Source organism: Lissotriton helveticus, chromosome 4_1 (genome assembly GCF_964261635.1).
Source record: "Lissotriton helveticus chromosome 4_1, aLisHel1.1, whole genome shotgun sequence".
Lineage (NCBI taxonomy): Eukaryota > Metazoa > Chordata > Amphibia > Caudata > Salamandridae > Lissotriton > Lissotriton helveticus.
The window spans coordinates 1477620730-1477645928 of NC_136063.1; the positions used below are offsets into that span (position 1 = coordinate 1477620730).

Genomic DNA, 25199 nt, shown 5'->3' on the forward strand with positions numbered 1-25199 from the left:
GTTGGCCTAAATACTCTTATGATTTCAGACATATTTGTTTTGTATACTTATTGTATATTCTGATTATTGCCTCCTTTTTTGCTCCGTTGTTCACAACTAGATATTCCAAAGATTGATCATTATTATGTAAAAATAAAATCCTTTTGTATTGTATTCTTGTTTGGATTATGTTACTATTTCCAAATTCCCTGTTATGTGATATCTTGTTTATCTATGTATGTCTGTAATTTGGCTATGTAGCTTTTTCACCCCTGAACAAATTGAATTCCTCATTTTATCCATTTGAGACGTAATCACGCTCTATTAGTATCTTTTGGCAGGCGACACCTTCCTCCCTTGCCCCTAAGGGTGGACTTTTCTTCAGTTTTGTTCCTGTGAGTCCCTGCCTACATCCGTCTACTCGGGGTCCCTTGTTTTTGGTTTTGTAGCTGTAGTAGAAGTGTCAATGTCCCACTTCACCTGATTGTAGGTCTTAATAGGTTGACATGTTTTGGCCCTTGGTAGCCCTCACGGGTCTGTGGGCCTTCTTCACGACCAAATCGAAGTAAACTACATTAGAGGTAGCTAATGGAGGGCAGGTAAATTTACTCACTCTGCTTCATCACTGAGTCCATTCGCTCATCTTGATGTAAAAGTTATAGAAGTTACTAGTGTCTACAACTTTCAGTGGAGACCAGCAATTCTGGGGCACGAAGGGAAAAGTTAGCACAAGCGCAGACAGGACATCGTAAAGAATGAGTCCTTCCTCTCTACACTGTAAGGGTCAAAATTGACTCCACTAAAAGTTACAGACAGTAGTACCTTCTATAACCCATACATGAAGATGAGCAAATGGGCTCAGTGATGAAGCAGGGTGAGTACATTTGCCTGCCCCCATAAGCTTGCTTTTAATTGTAACTGCATTTACACTGCCCTTAGTCTCCCTAAGGAGGTGTTCAAGGGACAGTTGTACTAAAAAAGTAGGTTGCGGCTAGGAAGGACCTTTGATGAATGTGTGACTACAAGGCATCTCTACTATGCCCCCTTGGAACTGACACCCTGTTTACTTTGGGAAAATTTTCTTAAGAAACCAGCAGCAAGTATTACACTTGTTCATACAAGATCATTAAATGTGCCATATGCAAATTGCGTACCTATAGTGCACTCACGTCTCTGGGGAAGTGACCTCTTCGCATCCCACCCAGACAAAAGCCCAGGACTTTTTTAGAAACGGCTGAAACATGTTGGTGTCTAGCTTAGGGTCATAGGACCATCACATCCTCAATACCCTACTGTAGTGTTTTTACACTTCCCTCCCACTCCAACAATAAAGGATACTTTAGGAGTGGGTGACGAGGCATGCATCACTACAGAGCAAGATGGAGTCAGTGTAAGCCTGTGTGTGCGGCCGCCATGCCACGCCACGCTAGCCACCGGACCCTCAGGTGATCGGCTACCTGCCCTGCGCATCTGTGATGCTGGGATCCCAGGTGTATCGAGTTTCAAGGCAGCGGAGGACGGAGCGGGACCTGCACGGAGCCACAGGACCGCTCGGGGCACTTTTCAGAGCAGTGGTGAGACGTTGTAGAAAAGAGGCTTGCCATGCAGACCCGCTGGTTTTCTCGGCGGCCAAGTTAAAAATACTTCCACCACACGAGGTCTCTGTTCGCAGGGGCCGCGGACTCAAGATACAGACACCTGGTGAGCGCTCTGTAAAACGGATGGAGAGGTGCCGTTTTGAATTGCAGGAAGCGTTTCTTCGGGGCTTCAGCTTTCTGTTGCTGGCGTGTATAACACTAACAGCGCTGTGTGGACTCTGAGGGCAGCACAGTGCACTGGAGGGACCAGAATTTGGCGAGGGGAGCAGAATCAAAAGAATGAGCAATCGTGGGAATAAAAAGGGTTTAAAAGCAAAGACACCTATCGCAGGGAAGGATTCCTCGGCGGGAGATGACGCCGGCAAGACCAAGTCCAAACAGGTCAGTGGGACTGGTGGGGCAAAAAAAAACACTGGTCAGACAGGGGCAGGGGCTGCTAGCAGAGACAGTAAAGATGCTAGCTTTGCACAACCTCTTCCAGCCAAAATATTTCTAGTGGCTAAAAATCAGGCTGCCATTGCTAAAAGTAGCACAAAGAACACACAATGCCTTAATACAGCCAATGACTCCTCTCAACAGAACAGTGATAATGGCAACATCAGTCAAACACCTGCTGTCAGTCTGGATCCCTGTAATGCCCCCCCCCCCCAGCCTGGATGCCCTCCCCACCCAGTTATGCAACCAGCATCGCTTAACAGAACCTTCTCTTTCATTACATATTCCAACCGAGGAACATGACTACACACTTGGCCCCTCTAAGCCCCCCAGCCCTCTCTTAACCCCACTCCCTATCGAGGGTGAACACCTAGAACCAGATGAAGGAAACATTGGCAATACCGTATGCACTCCCTTTGAAAACCTGAATACCAGGGATCTCCCCACTAAGACGAAAGCTGCCATCCGAAACTTGGAAGTTCCTCCTGGCTCTACTGCCCCTTGGACTCCAGAAATTGGTCAGGAGGCCTTTTATTTGGTATCAGACAGTACTCCGAGCTCATCAGGGGAAGGGGAGATGGAAGGAGGAGATGAAGGCAATACTTACAGCACTAGCGAAGAGGAAAGCGAGGCCTCCCGTGATAATACTGGCACAATCGTCCGTCCTAAAAAATCAAGGAACAAGACCAAACGGAGGAGCCAGCTTAAATGGGATTACTCGGACTCGCAGATGTCTTATCATCTAGACGAAGATGAACCAACCTTGTCACAATCACAATCACAGGGGCGCAGCCCGAGAAGACTACAAACTAAAACTAACAAGACATCGGAGCCCTCACTCGCCGCCATACTTACCTCGATTAAAGCTTCTAGGAGGAGGTAAGAGGTGAAAATCGGGCAGCTAAAAACGCAGCAAAAAAATGACAGGGTGGTCTCAGATGGCTGAATAAGACTTGTACAAACATCAGCGAGAGAGTGGGCATGGTCGAGGCTAGGACTGAACATCTGGAAACCGAAGCAGTGGCAGCCAAACAGGTCACTGACTCCAACACTGCTTGCCTCATGGATCTAATGGTGAAAATTGAAGAAAATGAAAACCGGCAACGTCGGAATAACCTGCGCCTGCTGGGGATTCCAGAAGGAAAGGAGGGTGAAGACCCCAGACAGTTCATTGTCAAGCTACTGCAAGGCTCCTTCCCAGAACATTCTGAATGGGATTGGGACCGCGAAGTGCAGCGAGTTCACAGGTTTCCCTTTTTTCTGAAAAAGCAATACAAGAATGGTAATGTGACTGAAGGCCGGCCTCGGGTCTTCCTTGTATACTTTGGCAACTTTCTCCTGAGGCAATTGGTATATGACAAGGCTCGCCACAACTCAAAAAAAGGGGCTCATGGAATTACCTTTTTCTCTAAACCGGATTTCTGCCACCAGACTGTCGAGCGCAGATGGCATCTGCGGCAGCTGATCTCTCCCTTACAACAACTAGGTGCGGAGGTGTATCTTATGAACCCAGCTAGGTTGAAGGTTATCCTGCACGGTATTACCAAGGTCTTTACATCTGAGATTAAAGCCAAAGAGTACTTGGAAGAGATTAGACTCAAGAAAGGACATAAAGGGGCAAACTGATAAAATTATTTGATTGGCTACTTTGATGCTAATTTGATGCTAGCTTCTATCTCATAGAGGAAAAGAAAATCATCGACAGACACACTTTAGACTATGTATGCATATACCCTTTGGGTACACCATTTTTTTTTGCCTTTTCCTTCATTGTTACTATCTCTCTTTTCTTTTTTTTCTTTTTTTTCTCTCATCCTTTACTTCCTCTTAGAACTTGATTCTTCTGGTGGGGAAAAGGGGGTGAAAGGAACAGGGGACGATTGTAACTCAAGATAAATCACGTACTCATTCATTTATTGATAAACTCTTGATCAAAACATGGTAGATATAAGGGCACGAAGGGCATGAAAGGTAGACGTAATGGCGGATTGCTTGACTTCTTGTCAAGCACTCTTACTCTTTCTCAGGCGCTTGGTGTGGCTGGCGGCTGTGGCTTATGACTGACCACCATCATTCAGGCTTTGCCTGATTGCTCACACAAAGGGGGGGGGGGTTGGAGGGGGGACCTTGGGGGGAGGGGTGGGAGGGATGGGCAGGGTTACAGGAGACACACAGGTACATACTGTTATGTTATGTTATGTTACGCCAGTCTTTTAGAGCGCACGGCTACCCCCAGGGGGTGTCCCGGCGCTTTGACAAAGAAGCCTGAAAAACCCAGAAACACAAAAGCTGCCCAACGCTACGATCTCAAGATTACACCGAAAAGAGCGTGGTCTTAAGCTCTTTCCTGAAGGCTAGGAGGCTGTTGGCTTTACGAAGGGAGAGAGGGAGCTCATTCCAATTTCGGGCCGCCACATATTGGAGAGACCGTCCTCTCATCCGAACACGTCTAATAGACGGCACCTCCAATTTAGCCAGATCGGCTGACCGCAACATCCTCCGCGGCACATAGAAAGCGATACGCTTTCTAATGTAGTCGCATGAAGGGCTTTGAATGCCAGCGTAAGAATTTTGAACATAATCCTTCTAGCAATAGGTAGCCAATGCAACCTATTTAAGAGCAGAGAGGCACTGGCTCTCCTTGGCAGGCCAAATATGGCTCTGGCCGCCGAGTTTTGGACAATTTGCAGTCTAGCCAGTAGGTACTTGGGCAGTCCTGCATAGAGCGCATTAGCATAGTCTAATCGCGACCCTACCAGCGCCTGAACGACTGTCTTTCGATACTTCAGGGAAAGCAGCGGAAGAAATTTTCTAAGCATCTTAAGGATGCCGAAGCATTTCCCTGATAGCCCCATAACATGGGGTCGAAAAGAAAGGTCGTCATCTAACACTACCCCGAGATTTTTAACTTGGGAGGACACCTTCTCCGGCGGGAACATGTCCTGGGGCCACCACAACTTCCAGCCAGAGTCCTGGGCACAGCCAAAGAAAAGCAACTCGGATTTATCCGAGTTGCATTTCAGACTGTGCCGCTGGAACCACGCAAAGACCGCACACATACTATACACATACACACCAAACTTTTCTGACTAGCTTTGTTTCTTTTTTCCTTTCTCACGGAATCCAGATGGGCACTGCTATACCCTTTAGATGGCTAGGCCCATTACGAATTGTCTCAGTCAATGTTTGTGGCTTGAACGATGCGTCAAAGAGACAAAAGGTGGCTATGGGCTTGCGAACACTGGGGGAAACATCATATGTTTACAGGAAACCCATGTAGAACAGTCCCAAATACATCTATTAAACACATTAGGGTTTAAAGTAGTATGCGCCACCACACAAGGAGCCAAAACAAAGGGGGTAGGAATCTTAACTGACAGAAAATTTGCTATCAGTAATCCACGGACCAAATCAGATTCACTAGGAAGGTGGGCCATCACTCAGATTCAACTCCCTAATAACATCTCTTTCACTCTTTGCTCACTATATGGGAGCAATGCTGATGATCCTGGAGTCATTAATCAAGTCTCCAGTGAATTAGCACACTGGCCTACCCCGATAGTTCTATGTGGGGACTTTAACATACACCTACCTGGCAATTGGGATGCTAACACAACCTGGAGATATAAAGGAAGGAAACCCCAAGTCTTTCAAGCCCTAACTAACCTCATACAGACTCACGGACTGATAGATAGCTGGGCGAGCAAAAACCCTTCACTACCTGGGTACACTTTTTATTCGGCCCCGCATCAAGTATTGGTTAGATTGGACTACTTTTTTGTTTTGCATCATTGGCTACCAGTTTTACTATAGATATTGCACCCCGCTTTATGTCCGATCATAACCCTATTATTCTTACCATAAGGGAGCTTGGGCAATCTAGAGAGGCTTCCAGATGGAGCTTTGAGAAAGCTTTATTGTACGACCCTAGTTACATTAACCACATGCAAGGATGGATTCAGGAGTTCCTGGAGATAAATATTGGTTCCGCTTCCCAAATGACAGTCTGGGATACCCTAAAGGCAAGGATCAGAGGCGAGATCCTTAGGTTCTCTGTTCAAAAAAGTAGAGCGGAAAAAATCCAGGTCAAAGATCTCCAAGAAAAACTAAGAAAAATAGAAATAAAGCTAACCCAAACAATCCATGCAGGGCTAGATTGCCAGCCAGTCCAGCAAGAAGCAATTCTGGCTAGGGCGGAAATAGGGGCGGTGTTTATGGAAAAAATCGCGGCTAAGTGGGCAGCGGCAAGGGAGAAGACATATGAGTGCAGCGACAGCATTGGACATCATCCAGTGAAATCCACAAAATCAGACTTTCTTCAGGCACAGAGGTTACTGATCCTAGTTGTATTCGTCACGAGTTCCAGGAGTTTTATGCTAAGTTATATAAGGAAGAAAGCTGCTTCACGGCTGATGTTCTAGATAGAGAGATCCTTGAATATCTCGGTGAAATTGAACTAAGCAAGCATTAGCCTAGAAGACAGCGAACTATTAGATCTTACTCCTACATGGGAATAAACCCTGGACGCCCTCAATAGCCTTCCTGATGGGAAGGCTTCTGGCCCTGACGGCATGCCCGTCAAATTTTTTTAAATCTTTGCCAACCAAATCAAGGTCTTATTCACAGAGGTAATCACATCCATCTTCAGCGGCGTCTCTCCCCCAGCCTCCTGGTCTAGTGCTAGAATTTCAATTTTTCCAAAAAAGGATAAATCTCCACTAGATATGAGTTCTTACAGACCAATAACTCTTATCAACTGCGATTCCAAAATATTTTCTAAGGTATTAGCCTCCAGAATATCCCGAGTAGTGGAACCCCTTGTCTCAAAATGGCAACATGGTTTTATACCTAAGAAAGGGACCACCGAACATGTCAGGAGAGTTATTACTCTGTTTGATGCTGCCCAAGTAGCCGGAGACCCGATGTCACTTATATTACTCGATGCCGAAAAGGCCTTTGACCGGGTCTCATGGCGATTTCTTTGGAGGGTAATGGACAGTATGGGGTTCGGGGGCAGGTTCATGCAAGCGACGCAGGCACTCTATCACAATCCAACTGCTAGTGTCGCCATAAATGGACAACTGACGGAGCCCTTTAAAATCTCACGAGGCACCAGGCAGGGCTGCCCCTGCTCCCCGTTACTGTTCGCTCTCTACCTAGATCCCCTTATCAAGCAAATAGAGAAAAATCACGACATTTCTCCAGTAACATATTTTCAAAACAGCTGTAAAATCTTGGCTTACGCTGACAATCTCGCCATTACTACACCAGACCCTGCCAATTCCACACGGGCACTAGAAAGCGAGGCCCACAAATTCGGGAGATTATCTGGGTATGCCCTAAATAAGAACAAAACACAGATACTAGTAAACAACAAAATTACTTGGACTGACGCCAGAGTGGTACCAAAGGCCAAATACCTGGGCGTACTAGTTTCACCTAGATTGGAGAAAATAGTCGCAGTTAATCTGGCTCCCCTTGCTGTTCAGACAAAGAAGGCACTAAAACAAATTGATAATTTACATCTAACGCTGGTCGGCAGGTGCAACGTCATTAAAATGACTTACTTTCCCAAGTTACCTTATTTTTTTCGCTGTATTCCCCTTGAGTTTAGTAAAAAATACTTACTTAAATTCCAACAAATTTTTACCCAATTTATTTGGGCATACGCTCAGCCCAGACGTGCACTAAAACATCTCACGCTACCGAAAGACAGAGGGGGATGGGCTTTTCCTAACATCACCCTATACTACTGGGTGGCAGTCCTTCAATACAGTTCAGTTCTACTAAGAGAACCCACCTTTCGGGGCTGAACTGTCTCTACCCTCACCCTTCCGGTCCTTGCTAGGGGAACAATACTGGGGCTGTTTAGTCCGAGAAACAGCCTACGGATATTTCAATCGCGTTAAATTTAAGACGCTAATGAACTCTTATAAAGTTTTTCGTCATGTCCGGAGAATCCTTGGAATCGGTAGATATAACTTTTACTCCCCTATAACCAATAACAACAACTTACCTGCTATATTTAGTTCATCCTACCTGTCTGAATGGTACAGAGCAGAGATAACAAAATTAGGGGATCTTATAACAACTAGGGGGATTGAATCCTTTTTGACTTTACAGACTAGATTTAAATTAAAAAGCCAAAACCTATTTAAATACATGGCCATTCATGACTACCGTTCTAGGAAAGTGGGAGGAGCCAATGGATTTGCTGAGGCTGAGCTTATGAACACTCTCCGGAATATCACCACTGCTCGCATTGGAAGTATTTATCAAATAATAAATAAGGAAACCCCAGACGATTTAGAATCTATTGCTTCCAAATGGCATACCAAACTTGATTCCCCTCAAATTATATTTTACAACTCCCTGCGGCTATCACAACAAATCCTAATCTCTGCCAAACTACAAGCACAACATTTTAAAACTATATTTTTTCTTTATATGACACCTAGCAAAATCATCAAATGGGGATCTGGGAGAGGAACATTATGCCCACGCTGCTCTGAGGTAGGGGCGGACTCTATACATATATTTGCAACATGTCCAACTATCAACTCCACCCTACTCAGAATACAGAATTTACTCTGTGAAATAACAAATCAATCAATCCTCCTAAATCCTACGACCATTCTTTTGGGAACACAAACTGACTATTTAAGAGTAAAGGAGGAAGGGCTGATTTTTATTGCAATGGCAGTATGGAGGATATGCGTTTCCTCCGGATGGCTAGATTCTGAGTCCCCCTCCTACGCAGAATGGTTGGCTAGATTAGTAGCTACATATCATCTGGAAAAATCTGTATATGCCAAGAAAGGACGAAGGAAAAGGAGGACTGGGCTTGAAGTTTGTGGGGCATTCTCCAAATGGATTGATCAACAAGGGCAAGGGGACCTAGAGACATAGTAGGGTCACTTGAAACCTACAATACCTTTTTCAGGTATATTCTTTTGTCACTATATTTTCTATCTTTTTCCTTTGTTTATGCTTATTTGTACCTGTGCCACTGGTTTTTAATTGCTGTTAAAGGAGGGAGGAGGGTGGGGGGGGGGTCTTGAATTCTCTTTCTTTTGTTTCTTTGTTAAGATCCCGCATTTGTGAAAAACCAATAAAAAAAAAGGAGTGGGTGACGAATGTTATCTTTAAAGTCACACCCCCATACACCTTTTTTATAAGTGTTCCCTGAAATATGGTTGAGCCCACCCCGACCTTTAGGAGTTGGGGTGAGCCCAATGATGAAGCATGTCACTATGATTGTGAGCGAGGGCTATATAAAGAAAAGGGTTTTTCTCCCTTCCCGCCCATAGGTACGGGTTGTTTCCAGAGTTGTTATAGGAATTCCCAGTGCATCTCACTGGAAGATGAATCATCATTTACAAAAAGACCAAAGTTCCCCCCCCTCTTTCTTAAGAAATGCTTAGCGTTCCTCTGAAGTTACACCCATTATGTTTTGAATTCTGTGTTGTCTCCATTTCCACTGCAATGGGCACTGCTCAGCATACGTTTCACCTTTCCACTACCCTGCATTGGAATTAACTTCTTGGCACCACTGACTTACTTCCTCATACAGACACATTTATTTTCCATGAGAATCATGCCACATCTCTAAACCCTCCCTCATCCCACTGACAATTATCACACTATGAATCAACTGCCAGGGTCAAATCAGGTTGTCTGACAAAAATCAACTGTTACCAACACTTTATATGCAAAGTTCAGGTGCTACAACACTTTTTGCATTTTTGTCAGCTCACATTTGTTCACAGCTCAGAGGTCATAGAGGAATTTATTAACCATTCTCTTCTGGCAATCTAGCACCATAGCCATGGAGACACCCTAAGCTTGGGGAGAACCATTTTAAAGCCTGACATTCTACTTTTTTGCATGCCAATTGCACTTTCAGTTCACTGCACAGTTGTTTATCTTGGAATGTGGGAGCACAACATCTACAATCAGAATATTTTCCAGATAATGCAGAACCAAGTCTGACCCAGATTTTCTTCTTATTTCCCAATCTAGAAATGTACTGAACATTCCTTTCAATGACAAATAAATTAAGCGGTCCATCAGAAAACTCTTGTCTACAAATATGTGTTACTTAAACTGAATTCTTAGCAAACATAAGGCATCTGGGTATACAGGAAGAAGGGAAAATGTAGACTCGATGTTGCACTTTGCTGTCTCGGACCTGGGTTCTCAACTCTTATTCTATTCTACTGCTATGTCAGAGAAGCAATTGTGCAAACTCCTTAACCCATAAAGTCTTTAAGTGAACCTTCTCCTTTCTGACCTGATCCGTCATTGCACAGCAACATGCCAAGTGTCCCAAAATTGCATGCATTATCTAATCACCTCCATATATTTATTTATGGAGTGCTGGGCAGGTCTGGAGAACCAGGGTACACAGTTGGTGGCGAAACGGCGGGCCCCAGAGCCGGCAACGACATTGCAGCCAGGTAAGAAGGCAAAGAAGGTACACGCACCTAGAGAGCGTTGGGGGCCCAGGGTGGGGGGCCATGGTCAGGGGGGAGACCCGCTTGTGGAAGGTCTCAGTGGGGTTGAGGCCAAGGAGTTTTCTGCAAGTGAGGAGGCCTACTTAACCAAGGTATACATAGGGGTGGAGGCCAGGGAGCCCCATGCTAGGGGGGAGGCCGACTTACGGAAAGAACGATACATGCGGGACACCGGCGTGGGGACGGAGGACCCTCCAGTGCGCACGGCTCAGGGAATGTCAACCCCGGCGAAGATGGAAGACCGTAAAGGGGATGCAGGGGCAGCACAGGAGGGCATGGGCGACCAGCAGGACTATGGGGACAAAAAAGAGAGTATAGAAGTGAAATTCAAGAAGTTACCGTATATGGGGACAGCCAAAGCTCTGGGAGCACATTTAATGCTGTCAATGAAGGAGGAAATCTGGAAAGGTGAGTATGTAGAGATCCTCAAACTATTAAATAGGGAACTCAAGTCCAAAGAGGACTCTAAGGAGGAGGAGTTAAAGCTATCCAAACGCCCAGTAGCCCCAGTGACTATTGAGAACTGGACTGTGACTTTCCTTATATATGTCTGGGTCTTCTGTGAAAAGTTCCCAGGAAGGGCAATAGCCATATTCAAGTACATAGACGTCATTAGGAAGGCTCATCTAAATTTCCGGGGGAATGCATGGGCCCAATATGACGAAGAATTACGGGCCTGACTAGCTGTGGACCTGGACGCCCAAAGGGGCGAGCTGGATACAGATTTATGGCAGCACACTATGGGGGCAGCAAATTTTGGCAAAACCATATGTACAACGAGCGATTTGCCAATAGTATACAAGCCCTTTCAGGATCACCCTACCCGAGGCGGGGTGGGGGGGGAGAAACAGGATCCAGGGGGCACAAATGGGAGCATGCTCAATCAATCAATCAATCATGCCATTTGTATAGCGCACTACTCACCCGGGAGGGTCTCAAGGCGCTTGGGGGGAGGGGTATGCTACTGCTCGAACAGCCAGGTCTTGAGTTGTGTCCTGAAGGCGAGATGGTTCTGGGTCAGCCGAAGGTGGATGGGGAGGGAGTTCCTAGTCTTGGCAGCCAGGTAAGAGAAGGATCTTCCTCCGGCGGTGGCTCTTCGGATGCGTGGTACGGCTGCGAGGGCGAGGCTGGTGGACCGTAGCTGGCGGGTGGGCGTGTAGAAGGTCAGGCGGTCGTTGAGGTACTTGGGGCCCAGGTCGTGGAGAGACTTGTGTGCGTGGGTGAGGAGCCGGAACGTGATCCTCTTGTCGACGGGGAGCCAGTGCAGGTTCCTCAGGTGGCTGGAGATGTGGCTGCGTCGGGGGACATCCAGGATGAGTCGGCGGAGGCGTTCTGGATGCGCTGGAGTCTTTTCTGTAGCTTGGCTGTGGTTCCGGCGTAGAGCGCGTTTCCGTAGTCCAGTCGGCTGGTGACGAGTGCCTGGGCGACAGTCTTCCTGGTCTCGGTCGGGATCCAGCGGAAGATCTTGCGAAGCATACGCAGGGTGTTGAAGCACGATGAGGAGACGGCGTTGACTTGTCTGGTCATCGAGAGGGAGGGGTCCAGGATGAAGCCCAGGTTGCGTGCGTGGTCGGTTGGCTTGGGTGCGGTGCCCAGGGCTGGGGGCCACCAGGAGTCGTCCCAGGCGGAGGGCGAAGATCCCAGGATGAGGACTTCCGTCTTGTCCGAGTTCAGTTTCAGGCGGCTGTCCTTCATCCACTCGGCGACGTCTTTCATCCCTTCGTGTAGGCAGGTTCTGGCGGTGTCGGGGTCTCTGGTGAGGGAGAGGATCAGCTGGGTGTCGTCGGCGTAAGAGATGATGTTGAGGTTGTGCTGGCGTGCGATGGCTGCGAGAGGTTTCATGTAGATGTTGAAGAGGGTGGGGCTGAGTGAAGATCCTTGCGGGACGCCGCAGATGACTTCGGTGGCCTCGGAGCGAAACGGGGGGAGGCGGACTCTTTGTGTTCTTCCGGCGAGGAACGAGATGATCCACTCCAGTGCCTTCTCTTGGATACCGATGTTGCTAAGGCGCTGGACTAGGGTGCGGTGGCAGACCGTGTCGAACGCAGCGGAGAGGTCCAGGAGGATGAGGGCCACTGTTTCGCCCTTGTCGAGCAGGGTCCGGATGTCGTCGGTGGCTGCGATGAGGGCGGTCTCGGTGCTGTGATTGGCTCTGAAGCCGGACTGCGAGGGGTCGAGGGATCCGTTCGTCTCGAGCAAGGCGGTCAGCTGTCTGTTGACGATCTTCTCGATGACTTTAGCAGGAAAAGGGAGGAGCGAGATGGGGCGGAAGTTTTTGAGATCGGTGGAGTCCGCTGTAGGTTTCTTCAGGAGGGCGCTGATCTCGGCGTGCTTCCAGCTCTCCGGGAAGGTGGCGGTGTTGAAGGAGGTGTTGATGATGTTCCGGAGTTGGGGTGTGATGGTGGAGTCGGCCTTGTTGAAGACGTGGTGTGGGCAGGGGTCGGTCGGTGATCCGGAGTGGATGGTGTTCATCGTGCAGGCTGTGTCTTCGGTGGTCACCGTGGTCCAGGTGCGAAGGGTGGCGGTGGGGGGCGTTGGTTCGACGGTTGGGTGCGTGGGTGGGGCGCCGAAGCTGTTGTGGATGTCCGCGATCTTGCGGTGGAAGAACGAGGCGAGGGAGTCGCAGAGGTCTTGTGACGGAGTGATGTCGTTGGTGCCGGTGCTGGGGTTGGAGAACTCCTTGATGATAGTGAAGAGCTCTTTGCTGTCGTGGGCGTTGTTGTCCAGTCGTTCCTTCAGGGATTTCTTCTTGGTGGTGCGGATGAGCTGGTGGTGCTTGCGGGTAGCGTGTTTGAGGGCGGTCATGTTGTCGGTGGTCCGGTCGAGGAGCCAGGCTTTCTCGAGGGTGCGGCAGGTCTTCTTGGAGTCCTTGAGGTCGTCGGTGAACCAGGATGCCTTCTTGCTTCTGGGTCTGCTGGGAGGGTTCTTTAGTGGCGCGAGGTCGTCGGCGCAGGCGGTCAGCCACTGTGTGAAGTTGCGGGCTGCTTCATTGGGGTCCGTTGTGTTGGCGGGTGGGCTCTGGCTGAGGGAGGTGGTGAGCTGGTCTGCGGTGATCTTGCTCCAATTCCTGTGAGGTACCTGTTGCGGGTGGTGGTGGGTCGTGGATCTTTTGAAGCTGAAGTGGATGCAGCTGTGGTCAGTCCAGTGGAGTCCGGTGGCGTGGCTGAAGGTGATGTACTTGCTGGAAGAGAAGACGGGATCAAGCGTGTGGCCGGCGTAGTGGGTGGGGGTGTTGACCAGTTGCTTGAGTCCGAGGTTGGCGAGGTTTTCCAGCAGGGCGGTGGTGTTGCGGTCCTTGTTGTTCTCCAGGTGGAAGTTGAGGTCCCCGAGGAGGATGTAGTCATTGGAGGGGAGGGCGTGCGGGCTGATGAAGTCTGTGATGTCTTCGCTGAATTGTGTGCGTGGTCCCGGGGGTCTGTAGACGAGGGTGCCTCTGAGGGTCGTCTTAGGGTCGGTGTGAATCTGGAAGTGGAGATGTTCGGCTGCGGCGAAGGAGTCGTTGGCGTCGGTCGTGATGCGGATGGTGTTCCTGTGGACGATGGCGATGCCACCTCCGGTCTGGTTGATGCGGTCCCTCCTGATGATCTTGTACCCGTCCGGGATGGCGATGGCGATGTTGGGTGCAGAGGAGGCGTTACTCCAGGTTTCCGTGAGGAAGGCGACGTCCGGTGATGTAGCGTCGAGGAGGTTCCAGAGTTCCACGGCGTGTCTGTGGACGGAGCGGGTGTTGATCAGGATGCACTTGAGGTGGTTGCTGCTGGTGTTTGTCTTGGCGGGTGCTGGGAGTAGAACAAGGGCTTATGCACCAGAGAGCTCTGAAAATTCCGTCATGAATGCTCAAAATGCAGGTATGCAGATACCCGCTGGTTGCCTGCTTCTCGGCTGGCACTTCTTTCGCCATAGGCTACGGCCACCAACAGGGAAATGCGTGTAGTCAGACAGGAGCGCCCCAGGGGAACCAGTACGGACGTGGGGGAGGGGTTCCGTCAGATAGAGGAGCATAGGAACCTGGAGGGAAATGCTCATATGCCCATTAACATTGAAAAATGGTCTTCCTGGCTCTCTTTTTATGACAGGACAGATGATGCCGCGGTATTACTACAGGGGTTTAGAGAGGGCAGCAGCCTGGGATACAACAGCCCAAGAGTACGCCATTGGGCGCCCAAGTTGAAATCAGCAGCAGAGCATCCGCAGGTTGTCAGGGAGAAATTGTTAAAGGAGATAGAGAAGGAGAGAATGGCAGATCCATTTGACACTTGGCCCATGGATCAGTTGGTAGTGATACCCATTGGAGTAGTGCTCAAGAAATAAGCAGGGCAATATATCCTGCTTCAACACTTGTCCTGCCCCGAGGGCCTGTCAGTGAATGACTTCATCCCCGTAGAACAAGTGTCTGTAACGTACTCGTAAGTGGATGTAGCCCTAGCTGTGGTAGATAAGATCGGATGAGGGCACTGATGGCAAAGAGTGACATCAAGTTGGCTTTCGATTTGTTGCCAGTACACCCTGATGAATTCCAGCTGTTAGGTATTCAGTTCGAAGGCCAATGATTTGTGGACAAGGCACTCCCTATGGGTTGCTCCATATCGGGTCCCCTCTTTGAGTGTTTCAGTTCATTTCTGCACTGATTATTCACATGGTACACAGGGTGGAGCATATAACACACTACCTATATGATTTTTATCTTTGTCGGGACAGCAGGGGCTGGAGACTGCCAGGGCTCACTTAAAAAATTCCAAAGGTTGATGGCGGATTCAGAGGTCCCCCGGAAAAAACAGTGGGTCCCACTACACAGTATTGGCATTTCTGGGTATAGAAATTGACTCGGTAGCAGGCGAGGCTCAGCTGCCGGAGGACAAGAAGACCGAAATAGTGGCTCTACTGAACACAATGCTAGCAAAAAATAAAGTGTCAGTGAAGGAAGTGCAAATGCTTCTGGGGCATTTGAAATTTGCTTGTAAGGTGGTAAGAGCAGAGCGATATTTTTGCAGGTGCATAGGTTTGTCCCTTTCTTGCCTGCCATTGCCTCACCATAATGTCCAACTAACAGTGGGTGTGCAGGAGGACCAGCGCATGTGGACAGTCTTTATACGGGACTTTAATGGCATTCTGATGCTGCGGGCGATGTGGGTTTGGCTTATACCGGCAGGGTCACTGGTGTGCTGAGGAGTGGCATCCAGAATGGAGGAAGGGCAGACGCAGCATTGCCTTCTTGGAATCTTTTCCCCTGGTAGCGGCGGTCATGCTATGGGGCGCTCAGCTATCTCACAAAAGAGTTATTATCCAGGGAGACAACATGTCAGTACTGCAGGTGGTGAACAGGCAGTCGTCCAGGGAGCCAAATCTGTGGCAGCTGCTGCGGGTTTTTGTAATACATTGCCTTAGATGTGATATTGCCTTCAGAGCCTAGCACGTTCCCAGTGTGGACAGAGACATTGTTGATGCTTTGTCTCGTTCGCTGTGGGAGAGCATCCATGGGTTGACCACGGAGGCGGATCAGGAGAAGACTTGTGTGTCACAGGAGCTATGGTCATTAGGAGAGAGAGGCTGCTACATTTGGTAGCTGGATCTTTAGCCCCATCAACAAGGTGGGCTTACCCCCAGGCTTGGGAGAGTTCCTGAAGGGAGGGGTGCGAAGGAGGTGGCAAGGTCGGGAAAGGGTGGAGGACGTCATCCAATTCATACTTGGTCTTATCGAGAAGGGTCAGTCCAGAGTGACAATTGCGGGGAAACTGGCAGGCATCGCATTTATGGGCAAGCTTTGGTGGGAGTACCCTTCATCAGCTGGGGAGTTGGGGAAAAAAATCCTGGAGGGATACAGGCCCTACTGGACCTAAGCACAGGCCCATGACACTGGATATTTTGGTGCAAGTGATTCAGTCACTGCCAATGGTGTGCACTACCTACAGGGAGACAGGTTTGTTTTCAGCCATCATGTCTTGGCTATTTTTTAGAGCATTTCGGGTTTCAGAACTCCTGGAGGGAAAGAGCAGCAGTGGGCTATGCTGGGAGGAGGTGCTTTTCCAAGATAACAGGATACGGGTATGGCTTTACAAGTCCAAGACTGACCAGAGCGCAGCAGGAAAACCATTGTTCTTGAAAGCTTACCCGGTAGCAATTGTGTGCCCGGTACACTGGGCGGAGAGAGTCAGAGGCGGGGCGGGTAGCATGGGAGCAGTTTTCCTTCACAGAGATGAGAAGCCCGTAAGGGCCTTCCAACTGTTAGCGGTGCTACGTGAGACGTTAAAACTATTGGGCTTAGACTCCACACAGTTTGGAATTAATTGCTCCAGGATAGGTTCTGCGACAGAGGCCAGCAGACGGGGTTGGGGCCCCAACAGAATTAGGCAACTTTGGAAATGGAAATCGGTTTGCTTTCTGTCATATATCTGGGGGAGGGAGCAGAAGGGTTGTAATGGTCGGGTTGTCATCTTTATTTATTTCGCAGGTGCAGTTGCCGGTCCCTTGGAGGTGGGACAGTTTGGATCGTTATCCACTTGTTTGTAAAATGGACGGAACGGCATGCTAGGGCAAGCTTCACAGTGCGAACCTGGGTTTCAATAAAGACTTATATGCAATTACCTGAAAAGGAAAAGGTGGTATGCGATGGAAGGAGCTAATACCGTATCTGAACAAGCACATGGGGGGTGGGAAATGTCTGGACGTACTTAACATTCATTTAGGGGAAAATGACTGGTGGCTCAAAATGGCTTGGCTTTAATAAAGGAGATAAAATGGAGCCTTGGGCAGACATGCAAGTTGTGGCAGGCTGCAACACAGTGTGGATGGAGGTTATACCCAGAAGAGTGTGGCAGGGGGCTGTTTAACCATCGTCCATCGACACAGCCAGGAGGAAACTCAATAAAGAAATTAGGGCATTTTGCAGGGATAACGGTATTGGCAGGATATAACATTCTGACTAGAGATTTGAGGATGTGGAGTTTTTTTAGAGGGGACGGAGTTCACCTTTCCTATATGGTGATGGAGCTTTATCTGTTCCAGTTGAAGTTAGAGCTAGTCAAGCTGTTGGGGGTTGAGTAAAAGGGCTCTGCTGTTCCTAGCTATAAGACTGACCAGGTAAGCCATGTGGTGGTGGGGCAGGGCCAAGGGGGGTAGACCCTGGCCCTGAGTGGCGGTAGGCTGACAACTTGTCAGGATTTACACAAGTTTATTGTTTGTCAGCGGTAGTTGAGGTTGAAGGGAAACGGGTAGGAAGTTCACTCCGGAAGACATAGGAAGGTCAAATGTTAGGTAGGAAGTTCAATGAGGTTTAAAGGGTAGTTGAGGTAAAAACAAAAGAGAACAGTTTTTAGAGGTCCAACTTTCAGCTGAGCAGCTCTGGTGCAAATATGTTATTCAAGTCTGAAGAGGTTATTATGGAAGGGATCTTTTAGGGGTGGGGGTAGTTGATCTTAGGTGAGTAATGATGTATAGTGAGGATAAAGTTTTATAAGGCAAAGGCCCAGGTTATGTTGTAATGTGCACCTGTCTCAATAAAGCGGCCTTTTCACACAACCCAGTTGTCAGTGGTCTGTGATGGCCCCTCTTCCCCAAGGGGTCAAGCATTCGTTAGTTGTAAGGATTGCACAGTGTTCACACTCCACGGCATGGCACAGTGGTTCCAGGCAATTCTGATCACGTGACTGTGTTGGCACGTGGACGTGTGCATGCTGATGCGTTGATACAGTGCTCGGGATCGAGTGAGTACTCATGATTTGTGGTTGTTGTCTGCGACACTCACGCTTAAGCGCTAATGTTTGTTGATGTTGCCAGTAATGAGAAGAGTCGTGAGATAATTCCACTAACCGAGCTCACATATGAGTGCTTGTATGGGCATAACTACTGTTTCAAAAATAAATACTTTGAAGATTATTTGATTGTATTTGCTTCAAACTCTTTTGAAAGGGAAGGTAAGACAATTTGAATCTTTCATTAGTGGTGCTCAAGGATCGTGAGTGGATCCTTTAAAGATGAGTTGGTGGAGTCGGCATGGTTTTGTAGAGGCCACTCGTTTCCATTGTTAAATCCTGGTATGAGACATCATAAGCCAGTTCTTTCTTCTCTCAAGCTGTTTGTTATTCCACCACCAACGAGGCAGGCAAGGCAACACAGTGCAGATATAACGATGGCTTCTCCTCAAAACAAGTTCTGCTACTAGTGTCACAAAGGTAGCATAACATCCTCAACATTCTCCTCAGATGACATAGAGCAGTTCTGACAATGTAGAAGGACCAATACCACATCACTTCCCCCTTGATAACTTGGTGTGAGCAGCATGGCTTTCTTCGCAGAAAGTGCAAGTTGTTGGTGTGTGCAACAGTTAGTCCAAGAAAAATATGGTTATGATTTAAATCATTCAATGTCCTTGGATCTCGGCGTCCAAAAGGGTGGAGTGAGGACGCTGAGGAGCAGCAGCCTAGTTAAAGGCTCCCACATACTCGACTGATGGCTACCTGAAAGATTAGAAAAGATCTACTGCTTTCTTTAAACGGTGGCGAGAAAACTGAATATTTTGTACAGACCTGCTCTGTGTCCAGTGTCCGTGCCTCCTCCGACTTTTGGTGTGGCTTATCGTCTTATCGTTTTTGGCTATCTGTGAACGGCGAATGCTGTGGTCGTGGTTGGTTTGGAGCACCCTGCGGATTACGCGGCATTCTATCCCGTGGCTGGTTCGCAGGTCGGTGCTCAGCTGGTCGGGGCTGCGGCCACACCGAGGGCTTCCATTGGTGCCTGCAGGAGTGTTTGCTGTTCCTCTCTTCGAGGGCATGGAGCAGCGGACACGGGGGAGAATGGCACCGAAGAATCTGCCGAGAGCTGCCCGCGGCAACAAAAATGCAACCATAGAACCCGCCGTGACGTCTCCCACGCCCGTAAAGGTTACAACTTCCACGGACTCCGCCACGGCTGTGGTCCAGCTTCGAGCCTCAGAACCCTCACCTGCGGGTAAGCAAGTGATACGCCCGCCAGTCCTTGTTATCACGAACTCCCTAGTTTCTGGAGGAACAAGTAAGGAAAGGCTGCCTACAAGTAACGGTGGGGGCCGGGCTGGAAATGTATCTGAAACTGACACTAATATCAACATTCTCAGCGCTGTCACACTATCCACCGTTTCTGCCCATTCTTCTGAGACTCTGAGGGTTGATAAGTCGTTTGTCGATGTGGCAGGTACTGACAATGCTATTGTTGTGGTTGGCACATCAAGGGGTCCACCTGGTTCATCAGGTGATATGAATGACTCTTTAATTATCTATCCAATTCCATCTGGAACTATTAAAACCAGTGAGATAGGGGCATGCAGAGACAGTGTGGTCATGGTCAATGAATTGGTGTCTGAGGTTGCAAAATTTGAGGATACCCTAGCTAGCACTAATCTGTCCGTCGCTCTTCCTGTCGTGGTGGAGGCTGAGGAGGAGGGAGGTGATGGCTCTAATGAAGAATATGAGGAGGTTGAAGGCGAGGCCGACGAAGCTGAAGTTGAAGTTGAAGGTGAAGCAGAAGCAGAAGATGAAGAGGGTCTTAATCCCTCCATCTTTCCCTCCTCGGATACAGCCACATTTTTGACTGGCAGAAGGGGAAAGGCTAAATCAAAGGCAAAATCAAAAAGCAAAAGAGGGAAAACGATTAATACCGAGGGTGCACAAGCTATTATCACTGTCTCTGTGCCAAGGAAAGCTATGCTTATCGAAAAAAGCCCCCTAAGGAAATGGATAAAGGCAAAAGGACTCGTAAAAAACTTGACCCTGCATTCTTCGGACATTAGTCCCTCTGATTCTGATTCAATGAATGTCTGCTCTGCCCTACCATCTGGTCAACCTCATGGGAAGCTTGATAACATTTCTCTCACTCCGGTTGTGTCCTCTATAAATATTACTGCGCCAACATCACCAGAGGTCTCATCGGTACCTACTAGTTATAATTTGGCACCTTCAAGCTCTTTAATACTTTCAAGAGAGCCAACATCTGAGCTAATCTATTCCTCAATGCCCCCCTCCAACCAAGCCCATTCTGCTCCCGAGATCTCAGACTCCATAAATTCTGTTTCAGTTTGAGGGTCAAATACTTTTGGAGATCAGGAGTCCGTCATCTCTCCCCTAGATATTATCCTACAGACCTTAACGAGCCACCATTTGGAGGCACAAGAACACTTCTTGCAGTTGCGGGAAGACAATAACAAGGTGCAGAACTCACTGCAAGAGATGACATCCAAATTAGGCGGGATTACACAAGACATTGAGGAACTTCAACAAAGGGTCGCAAACATTGAGGAGGGATCAGTTCGTACGGAATCGTCTCTGGATCAACATAATGCACAGATAATATCTCTACAGCTGAAAGTAGAGGATCTGGAAAATTGACAACGGAGATCTAATCTGAAACTTTTCTGCGTCCCGGAAGGCGCAGAGGGGTCGGACCCAAGGGCTTATCTTGTTAAACTATTGCATAAGGCTTTCCCAGAGCTCTCTGACTGGGATTGGGATTCTCAGCTTCAGAGAGCCCACCACCTCCCCTTAGTGCAGAGGAATCGGGAGAGCAAATTTCCCAGGCCGTTTCTCATCTATTTCGGCAATTTTCTTTTAAGACAAGCAGTCTCGTCAAAAGCACGCCCCAATTCACCTGTTATATTCGAGAATATGTCTCTTTTTGTCCGTTCTGATCTGAGTAAAGCCACTATGGACAGGAGATCGAAGTTACGAAAACTCATCGATTCGTTTAAAGCTAAGGGGGGGCAAGTGTGTTTGCAAGAGCCGGCCCGTCTCAAGGTCATCAAGGGTGGCCATAGTTATTTCTTTTTCGATGAGAAGGAAGCAGAAAATATGCTTTTAAAATTTGGTCAACCAAAGGGGAGGAGAAGCATAGATCCAGTGCTTAAAGAGTCAGCCTTATTTTTTTTTTTTTTCATTTCTATTTCCTTTTTCTTCTGATTTTTCTTTCTTATCCTGAGACTGATACAATTAGTGCCGGGAACATGGCCCGGGGTCTTCATCTTGTCATCTATTTTCCCCTCTCTTCTTTTCTTTTTTCTTCCGTTCTTCTTTCTCTTTTTCTTCTCTTCTTTCAAAGGAGAAGAAGAAGAGGCAAAAAAACGGCTAACGGGGTAGTCGGGTGGTGGGGTAGGCCTTAGGCTGCTTCTCTTGATAGCTGCCTTTCCAGCGGCAGCAGTTCGTAGAGGGGTGCTCCCTCCCGGGTGGGGGGAGGGAGAAGGGGGTAGGGGGGTTCAGGGTCTCTGGGGGAGGTCTCGTTGAGGGTGGGGGGGGAAACTTTTTAAAAAACAACACGAGAGGATGAGTTATTGAATACCATGGAATGGAGCTATTTCTGTTTGTTCTTTTTGTTTTGTGAGCAGAATGACAGATATTATCTAATTTCTGTTTTTGAATGTCTAAATTAAGATGCATAGCCTGGAACGTTGCGGGCCTCAACAATAAGAATAAAATACGACTCGTTTCTGAAGAACTTAGACTATATGATCCTCATTTTGTTTTCTATCTGAGACGCATATCGCATACAAAGATAGGGAACTACTCAATCAACTTGGATATGATGTTATAATAAGCTCTGCATTACAGGCTTCAATTAGAGGTGTTGCTATCCTTAAAGATAGACGATTCAGAGTAGAAACTCTCAAAACTGCCACAGATAAGGACGGCCGCTGGGCAGTTGCCCAATTATCTATAGGGAATTGTAAATTTGTACTGTGTGTGATTTACGGCCCGAATATTGACGATCATACTGTTTTCGATCGATTAAACATGGAGTTTTTGGGGTGGGAAGGTGAACTTAATATTATGGGGGATTTTAATTGTATCATGGACTACCAGCGAGATACCACTAGACAAGGCGCTTTTCAGCGCATGCGTAAATCACGTGCTGCAATTCTAGAAATTGGCCGCATACATAATATCAAGGATATCTGATGCTCTCTCTATCCTAATATATCAGGATATACTTATTACTCAGCGCCTCATAGACTGTGCTCTCGCATCAATATGGTCTGGGCCACAGATAATATATTACATTCTAGTTCTGGAGAGATCTGCCCTCGGGTCACCTCGGACCAAAATCCGATCTTGCTTGTGTTTAACAGCCCTCAAACACAAATGGTTCAAAGGATGTTTGCCTTCCCCCGTTATTTATTATTAGATGCATGATTCGTCTTACAACTTAAATTACATCTTAGCGAATTCATTGAATTTAACTTAAATTCCACTTCTTGTTTAATTGTCTAGGATGCATGTAAAGCCAGCATCAGGGGATTTACCCAACAATACATCCTCATACAGAACTCAGAGCGTTGTATCATAAATAAGAAATTGACTTCTGACATTTTGGCATTAAAACTACTCTTTGCTGAAGCTCTTGGTAATGGCTCTCCTAATGTGGCTGAACTAGAGTTAAATCTTGGGTGTTTAAAATCAAATTTTAAATTTTTTTTTTGAAAAAAGCAGTGCTAAACTACAAAAATTAAAGATTTCTCATTATGAAAGCAGCAATAAAATCGGTAAAATCTTGGCTTATAAAGTAGCGGACGCCAGAGCTGTCACTATGATTAAAAATATTAGAGGACCCAATAATGTTATATATGATCAACCTGCGCAGATACTCGACCAATTCGTCGAGTTTTATAAAATCTTATATACTCCAGAAGAACAATCTAGTTCTGTCAAAATACTTGACTATTTAAATAGCAACATCCAAGAAAATTATAATATATCTGGGTTAGACAAATTATCCGAGGAGGTTACTCTGCTAGAGATGAAGCAAGCTATTTCATCTCTTCCTTCAGGGAAAGCAGCAGGGGAAGATACTCTCCCAGTCGAGCTGTACAAAACATGCATGGAGGAATTACTTCCTCTATTTTCCCAGGTGATTCAATCTATTGGTGAAAGAGGGAAGGCTCCTAATTCTTGGAATGTGGCCAAAATGGTCTTTTTTCTAGAAAAAGGTAAACCGGCTGATGAGTGTGGGTCTTATAGACCCATCTCACTTATTAACACCGACGCTAAGATTTTTGCAAACATCTTGGGTGTCCGACTGGCTCAGTTTATACCTAAAATTGTTCATTCACAACAACACGGCTTTGTAATGGGAAGAGATACCACCGCCCATATCAATACGGCCATCACGGCATTCGATATAGCTGAGAAAGAACCCACCCCACTCGGCATGATTCTATTAGATGCTGAGAAAGCCTTCGATCGAGTGGGGTGGGATTATCTTTGGTCTGTATTAATTTTCATGGGTTTCAAGGGCCAATTTGTTAAATGGATACAAGCGCTATATGATAATCCCACGGCGAGTATCGGCTATGCTGGGCTGACCTCTTCCATCTTTTCTATCTCTCGAGGCACCCGACAGGGGTGTCCTTTATCACCTCTGCTTTTTGCTCTGTCGATGGAACCATTCCTCTTTGCTCTCCAGACTCAGCCTCGAATAATACCGTTTAGCCATGGTCCGCACTCACTGAAAATTACTGCATAGGCGGATGATATTGCTATCTATTCTACCGATGTTGTAGAAGCATTTGAAGGGATAAAAATTGAGGCTAGTAGATTTGGAGACGTCTCAGGATATAAGTTGAATATAAATAAGACGCAAATAGTCGTCAATCATAAACCATTGGCGGCAGTCTCCGGAATCTGCAGGGTCGCCACCTATTTAGGAGTTAAAATTTCATCTAAAATCAATGAGGTTATTACAATAAATTATGATGCTCTGTTGAAGTCTTCAACTTTGTCTTTAAAAAAATGGCATAAACTTCCCTTAAACATCATCAGTAGAATCAATGTGATGAAAATGAAAGTGCTCCCTAAATTTCTCTATTTATTTCGCTCTATACCACTAGCACTTAGTAATTCTTTCCTTAAAAAACTCGATGGAATATTTAGTTGCTTTATTTGGGGATATAGGACGGTCCGTAGATCTTTGACGCTATTAAAGGGCTCTTTGGATAGCGGTGGACTTAATTTTCCTGATTTTAAACTATATTATTGGGCTAGTTTTCTCGTCGGTTACGTTCTTGCTCAATTCGGACACCAAACTTTATTTTCATATCATTATGCTAAATTCAGACTCTAAAATGTTCTTGCTAAAATTCAATGACCCCAACTACTACAAAAGGGTAAAATTTAAGACCGCTAAAGATATTGCGAATATCTGGTTTACTATTATGGCATTCTGTAAAGTTTCTTTCTTTCACTCTAAATTGCGGTTATGGGGAAATCCAGGCCTTCCCGGGATCTTTAATGACAGATTGACAAATATATGGTCTGCTCATGGCATTAAAACAATGGGGGACCTTTACGGCTCTCACAGCTTTTTGGGTTTTGAGGCACTGAAAAATTTATACAAATTGAAGGATTCAATGAGATTCAAGTATATTCAAATTCATGATTTTTTTGTTCGAAAGATGAAAATATGTGAAAGCTTAGACTCCGATATTTGGAATTGTCTTTATTCATCTAAAACTAAATCTTTAATTAGCGAAGGATATCGGTGCTTCAACACATACAAGAGCGGTGATTGTTCCAAACTAGCTGGAAATGGAGCTCTAAACTAGGAATTAACATAACTTAGAATCAAATTGCCTCTTCTTTTTCTAATCTCAACAATTTTGTTCATTCATCAAGCTTAAGACTACAGCAATTTAAAACATCATGCATGCTTTATCATA

At 46.9% G+C, this 25199-nt stretch overlaps 1 protein-coding gene across 1 annotated transcript in view; it reads right to left on the minus strand.

Annotated features, from left to right (window-relative positions):
- CAGE1 (cancer antigen 1) overlaps positions 1 to 25199 on the minus strand; it is a 1568844-nt gene that overhangs the window by 1028692 nt on the left and 514953 nt on the right. The gene's annotated exons all lie outside the window — the stretch shown is intronic.